This window comes from Cavia porcellus, unplaced genomic scaffold (assembly GCF_034190915.1).
Source record: "Cavia porcellus strain 051 isolate PalLab524CR breed Dunkin Hartley unplaced genomic scaffold, mCavPor4.1 scaffold_66, whole genome shotgun sequence".
NCBI lineage: Eukaryota > Metazoa > Chordata > Mammalia > Rodentia > Caviidae > Cavia > Cavia porcellus.
Genome location: NW_026947549.1, coordinates 2,069,105 through 2,076,711, shown reverse-complemented (window position 1 = coordinate 2,076,711; position 7,607 = coordinate 2,069,105).

Below are 7,607 nucleotides of genomic sequence, written 5' to 3'. Positions count from 1 at the left end.
TGGGTGTGTAACATTACATTCACTAGTAGGAGTGAGAAAAACTTCACGGGGAGGTGTGAATCGGAGGGTCTGAATCAGGATAGGCAGTGAGTGGCAATGTAGGTTGGAGAAAAGCACTGCAGGGTGGTCAGCATGGGGAGGTCAGGGAACATGCAGTGGCACTGTAGGACAGGTTTCTGAAAAACATCGCGGGGTGGTGCGTTTTCTATGGGTGTGTAACATTACATTCACTAGTAGGAGTGAGAAAATTATCACGGGGTGCTGTGAATCGGAGGGTCTGAATTAGCATAGGCAGTGAGTGGCAATGTAGGATGGAGAAAAGCACCGCCGGGTGGTCAGCATGGGGAGGTCAGGGAACATGCAGTGGTAATGTAGGATGGGTTTCTGAAAAACATCGGGGAGTTGTGCGCATTGTATGGGTGTGTAACATTACATTCACTAGTAGGAGTGAGAAATACATCACGGGTTGGTATGAATCAGAGTGTCTGAATTAGAATAGGCAGTGTGTGGCAATGTAGGATGGAGAAAAACACCACGGGGTGGTCAGCATGTGGAGATCAGTGAACATGCAGTGGCAAAGTAGGAGAGTTTTCTGAAAAACATCGCGGAGTGGTGCGCTTTGTATGGGTGTGTAACATTACATTCACTAGTAGGAGTGAGAAAAACATCGTGGGGTGGTGCGCTTTGTATGGGTGTGTAACATTACATTCACTAGTAGGAGTGAGAAAAACATCACGGGGTGGTGTGAATCGGAGGGTGTGAATTACGATAGGAAGTGAGTGGCAATGTAGCATGGAGAAAAGCACCGCGGGGTGGTCAGCATGGGGAGGTCAGGGAACATGCAGTGGCAAAGTAGGATACGTTTCTGAAAAACATCGCGGGGTGGTGCGCATTGTATGGGTGTGTAACATTACATTCACTAGTAGGAGTTAGAAAAACATCACGGGGTGGTGTGAATTGTTGGGTCTGAATTAGAATAGGCAGTGAGTGGCAATGTAGGATGGAGAAAAACACCGCGGTTTGGTCAGCATGGGGAGGTCAGGGAACATGCAGTGGCAATGTAGGTTTCTGAAAAACATCCGAGGGTGGTTCGCATTGTATTCGTGTGTAACATTACATTCACTAGTAGGAGTGAGAAAAACAACACGAGGTGGTGTGAATGCGAGGGTCTGAATTAGTATAGGCAGTGAGTGGCAATGTAAGATGGAGAAAAGCACCGCCGGGTGGTCAGCATGGGAGGTCAGGGAACATGCAGTGGCAATGAAGGATAGGTTTCTGAAAACATCGCGAGATGGTGGGCATTGTATGGGCGTGTAACATTACATTCAGTAGTAGTAGTGAGAAAAACATTACAGGGTGGTGTGCATTGTATGGGTGTGTAACATTACATTCACTAGTAGGAGTGAGAAAAACATCATGGGGCGGTGTGAATCGCAGGTTCTGAATTAGGATAGTCAGTGAGTGGCAATGTAGGATGTAGAAAAGCACCGCGGTGTGGTCAGCATGGGGAGATCAGGGAACATGCAGTGGCAATATAGGATAGTTTTCTGAAAAACATCCGGGGGTGATTCGCATTGTATGGGTGTGTAATATTACATTCAGTAGTAGGAGTGAGAAAAGCATCACGGGGTGGTGTGAATCGTAGGGTCTGAATTAGGATAGGCACAGAGTGGCAATGTAGGATGGAGAAAAACACCGCGGGGTGGTCAGCATGTGGAGGTCAGGGAACATGCAGTGGCAATGTAGGATAGATTTCTGAAAAACATCACGGCGTGGTGCGCATTGTGTGGGTGTGTAACATTACATTCACTTGTAGGAGTGAGAAAAACATAATCGGGTGGTGTGAATCGGAGGGTCTGAATAGGATAGGCAGTGAGGGGCAATGTAGGATGGAGAAAAGCACCACGGGGTGGTCAGCATGGGGAGGTCAGGGAACATGCAGTGGCCATGTAGGATAGGTTTCTGAAAAACATCGCGGGGTGGTGCGCATTGCATGGGTGTGTAACATTACATTCACTAGTAGGAGTGAGAAAAACATCACGGGGTGGTGCGCATTGTATGGGTGTGTAACATTACATTTACTAGTAGGAGTGAGAAAAACATCACGGGGTGGTGTGAATCGGAGGGTGTGAATTAGGATAGGAAGTGAGTGGCAATGTAGGATGGAGAAAAGCACCGCGGGGTCGTAAGCATGGGGAGGTCATGGAACATGCAGTGGCAATGTAGGTTTCTGAAAAACATCCGGGGGTGGTTCGCATTGTATTGGTGTGTAACATTACATTCACTAGTAGGAGTGAGAAAAACATCACGAGGTGGTGTGAATCCGAGGGTCTGAATTAGGATAGGCAGTGAGGGGCAATGTAGGATGGAGAAAAGCACCGCGGGGTGGTCAGCATGGGGAGGTCAGGGAACATGCATTGGCAATAAAGGATAGGTTTCTGAAAAACATCGCACGTGGTGGGCATTGTATGATCGTGTAACATTACATTCAGTAGTAGCAGTGAGGAAAACATTACGGGGTGGTGCGCATTGTATGGGTGTGTAACATTACATTCACTAGTAGGAGTGAGAAACACATCACGGAGTGGTGTGAATTGCAGGGTCGAATTAGGACAGGCAGTGAGTGGCAATGTAGGATGGAGAAAAGCACCGCGGCGTGGTCAGCATGGGGAGATCAGGGAACATGCAGTGGCAATGTAGGATAGGTTTCTGAAAAACACCGCAGGGTGGTGCGCATTGTATGGGTGTGTAACATTACATTCACTAGTAGGAGTGAGAAAAACATCACGGGGAGGTGTCAATCGGAGGGTCTGAATTGGGATAGGCAGTGAGTGGCAATATAGGTTGGAGAAAAGCACCGCGGGGTGGTTAGCATGGGGAGGTCAGGGAACATGCAGTGGCAATGTAGGATAGGTTTCTGAAAAACATCGCGGAGTTGTGGGCATTGTATGGGTGTGTAACATTATATTCACTAGTAGGAGTCAGAAAATTATCACGGGGTGGTGTGAATTGTTGGCTCTGATTTAGCATAGGCAGTGAGTGGCAATGTAGGATGGAGAAAAGCACCGCGGGATGGTCAGCATGGGGAAGTCAGGGAACATGCAGTGGCAAAGTAGCAGAGTTTTCTGAAAAACATCACTGGGTGGTGCGCATTGTATGGGCTTGTAACATTACATTCACAAGTAGGAGTGAGAAAAAACATATCGGGGTGGTGCGCATTGTATGGGTGTGTAACATTACATTCACTAGTAGGAGTGAGAAAAACATAACAGGGTGGTGTGAATCGGAGGGTGTGAAATAGGATAGGAAGTGAGTGGCAATGTAGGATGGAGAAAAGCACCGCGGGGTGGTCAGCATGGGGAGGTCAGGGTACATGCACTGGCAATGTAGGTTTCTGAAAAACATCCGGGGTTGGTTCGCATTGTATGGGTGTGTAACATTACATTCACTAGTAGGAGTGAGAAAAGCATCACGGGGTGGTGTGAATCGTAGGTCTGAATTAGGATAGGCAGTGATGGGCAATGTAGGATGGAGAAAAGACCCGCGGGCTGGTCAGCATGGGGACGTCAGGGAACATGCAGTGGCAATGTAGGATAGGTTTCTGAAAAACACCGCGGGGTGGTGCGCATTGTATGGGTGTGTAACATTACATTCACTAGTAGGAGTGAGAAAAACATCACGGGGTGGTGTGAATCGGAGGGTCTCAATTAGGATAGTCAGTCAGTGGCAATGTAGGATGGAGAAAAGCACCGCGGGGTGGTCAGCAAGGGGAGGTCAGGAACATGCAGTGGCAATGTTGGATAGGTTTCTGAAAAACAGCGCGGGGTGCTGCGCATTGTATGGGTGTGTATCATTACATTCACTATTAGGAGTGAGCAAAACATCACGGGGTGGTGTGAATCGGAGGGACTGAATTAGGATAGGCAGTGAGTGGCAATGTAGGATTGAGAAAAGCACTGCGGGGTGGTCAGCATGGGAAGGTCAGGGAACATGCAGTGGCAATGTAGGATAAGTTTCTGAAAAACATCGCGGGGTGTTGCGCATTGTATGGGTGTGTAACATTACATTCACTAGTAGGAGTGAGAAACACATCACGGGGTGTTGCGCGTTGTATTGGTGTGTAATATTACGTTCACTAGTAGGAGTGAGAAAAACATCACGGGGTGGTGTGAATCCAAGGGTCTGAATTAGGATAGGCATTGAGTGGCAAAGTAGGATGGAGAAAAGCACCGCGGGATGGTCAGCATGGGGAGGTCAGGGAACATGCAGTGGCAATGAAGGATAGGTTTCTGAAAAACATCGCGCGGTGGTGGGCATTGTATGGGCGTGTGACGTTACATTCAGTAGTAGCAGTGAGAAACACATTACGGGGTGGTGCGCATTGTATGGGTGTGTAACATTACATTCACTAGCAGGAGTGAGAAAAACATCACGGAGTGGTGTGAATTGCAGGGTCGAATTAGGATAGGCAGTGAGTGGCAATGTAGGATGGAGAAAAGCACCGCGGCGTGGTCAGCATGGGGAGATCAGGGAACATGCAGTGGCAATGTAGGATAGGTTTCTGAAAAACATCGCAGGGTGGTGCGCATTGTATGGGTGTGTAACATTACATTCACTAGTAGGAGTGAGAAAAACATCACGGGGAGGTGTCAATCGGAGGGTCTGAATTAGGATAGGCAGTGAGTGGCAATGTAGGTTGGAGAAAAGCACCGCAGGGTGATCAGCATGGGGAGTTCAGGAAACATGCAGTGGCAATATAGGATAGTTTTCTGAAAAACATCCGGGGGTGATTCGCATTGTATGGGTGTGTAATATTACATTCAGTAGTAGGAGTGAGAAAAGCATCACGGGGTGGTGTGAATCGTAGGGTCTGAATTAGGATAGGCAGAGAGTGGCAATGTAGGATGGAGAAAAACACCGCGGGGTGGTCAGCATGTGGAGGTCAGGGAACATGCAGTGGCAATGTAGGATAGATTTCTGAAAAATATCACGGCGTGGTGCGCATTGTGTGGGTGTGTAACATTACATTCACTTGTAGGAGTGAGAAAAACATAACCGGGTGGTGTGAATCGGAGGGTCTGAATAGGATAGGCAGTGAGGGGCAATGTAGGATGGAGAAAAGCACCACGGGGTGGTCAGCATGGGGAGGTCAGGGAACATGCAGTGGCCATGTAGGATAGGTTTCTGAAAAACATCGCGGGGTGGTGCGCATTGCATGGGTGTGTAACATTACATTCACTAGTAGGAGTGAGAAAAACATCACGGGGTGGTGCGCCTTGTATGGGTGTGTAACATTACATTTACTAGTAGGAGTGAGAAAAACATCACGGGGTGGTGTGAATTGGTGGGTCTGAATTATGATACGCAGTGAGTGGCAATGTAGGATGGGGAAAAGCACCGCGGGGTGGTCAGCATGGGGAGGTCAGGGAACATGCAGTGGCAATGTAGGATAGGTTTATGAAAAACTTCGTGGGGGGGTGCGCATTGTATGGGTGTGTCACATTACATTCACTAGTATGAGTGAGAAAAAATTCGTGGGGTGGTGTGCTTTGTATGGGTGTGTAACATTACATTCACTAGTAGTAGGGAGAAAAACATCACGGGGAGGTGTGAATCGGAGGGTCTGAATTGGGATAGGCAGTGAGTGGCAATATAGGTTGGAGAAAAGCACCGCAGTTTGGTCAGCATGCGGAGGTCAGGGAACATGCAGTGGCAATGTAGCATAGGTTTCTGAAAAACATCGTGGAGTTGTGCGCATTGTATGTGTGTGTAACATTACATTCACTAGTAGGAGTGAGAAAAACATCACGGGGTGGTGTGAATCAGAGGGTCTGAAGTAGAATAGGCAATGAGTGTCAATGTAGGATGGAGAAAAGCACCGAGGGTGGTCAGCATGTGGAGGTCAGGGAACATGCAGTGGCAATGTAGGATAGTTTTCTGAAAAACATCGCTGGGTGGTGCGCATTGTATGGGTGTGTAACATTACATTCACTAGTAGGAGTGAGAAAAACATCGTGGGGTGGTGCGCTTTGTATGGGTGTGTAACATTACATTCACTAGTAGGAGTGAGAAAAACATCACGGGGTGGTGTGAATCCGAGGGTCTGAATTAGGATAGGAAGTGACTGGCAATGTGGGATGGAGAAAAGCACCGCTGGGTGGTCAGCATGGGGAGGTCAGCGAACATGCAGTGGCAATGTAGGATAGGTTTCTGAAAATCATCCGGGGGTGGTGCGCATTGTATGGGTGTGTAACATTACTTTCACTAGTAGGAGTGAGAAAAACATCACGGGGTGGTGTGAATCGTAGGGTCTGGATTAGGCTAGGCAGAGAGTGGCAATGTAGGATGGAGAAAAGCACCGCGGGGTGGTCAGCATGGGGAGGTCAGGGAACATGCAGAGGCAATGTAGGTTTCTGAAAAACATCCAGGGGTGGTTCGCATTGTATTGGTGTGTAACATTACATTCACTAGTAGGAGTGAGAAAAACATCACGAGGTTGTGTGAATCGCAGGGTCTGAATTAGGATAGGCAGTGAGTGGCAATGTAGGATGGAGAAAAGCACCGCGGGGTGGTCATCATGGGGAGATCAGGGAACATGCAGTGGCAATGTAGGATAGGTTTCTGAAAAACATCGCGGGGTTGTGCGCATTGTATGGGTGTGTAACATTACATTCACTAGTAGGAGTGAGAAAATCATCACGGGGAGGTGTGAATCGGAGGGTCTGAATTAGGATAGGCAGTGAGTGGCAATGTACGTTGGAGAAAAGCACTGCAGGGTGGTCAGCATGGGGAGGTCAGGGAATATGCAGTGGCAATGTAGGACAGGTTTCTGAAAAACATCGCGGGGAGGTGCGCATTCTATGGGTGTGTAACATTATATTCACTAGTAGGAGTGAGAAAATTATCACGGGGTGCTGTGAATCGGAGGGTCTGAATTAGCATAGGCAGTGGAGTGGCAATGTAGGATGGAGAAAAGCACCCCGGGGTGGTCAGCATGGGGAGGTCAGGGAACATGCAGTATTAATGTAGGATAGTTTTCTGAAAAACATCCGGGGGTGGTTCGCATTGTATGGGTGTGTAACATTACATTCACTAGTAGGAGTGAGAAAAGCATCACGGGGTGGTGTGAATCGTAGGTCTGAATTAGGATAGGCAGTGATGGGCAATGTAGGATGGAGAAAAGACCCGCGGGCTGGTCAGCATGGGGACGTCAGGAAACATGCAGTGGCAATGTAGGATAGTTTTCTGAAAAACACCACGGGGTGGTGCGCATTGTATGGGTGTGTAACATTACATTCACTAGTAGGAGTGAGAAAAACATCTCGGGGTGGTGTCAATAGGAGGGTCTGAATTAGGATAGGCAGTGGGTGGCAATGGAGGATGGAGAAAAGCACCGCGGAGTGGTCAGCATCGGGAGGACAGGGAACATGCAGTGGCAATGTAGGATAGGTGTCTGAAAAATATCGCGAGTTGGTGCGCATTGTATGGGTGTGTAACATTACATTCACTAGTAGGAGTGAGAAAAATATCACGGGGTGGTGTGAATTGGAGGGTATGAATTAGGATAGGCAGTGAGTGGCAATGTAGGATGGAGAAAAGCACTGCAG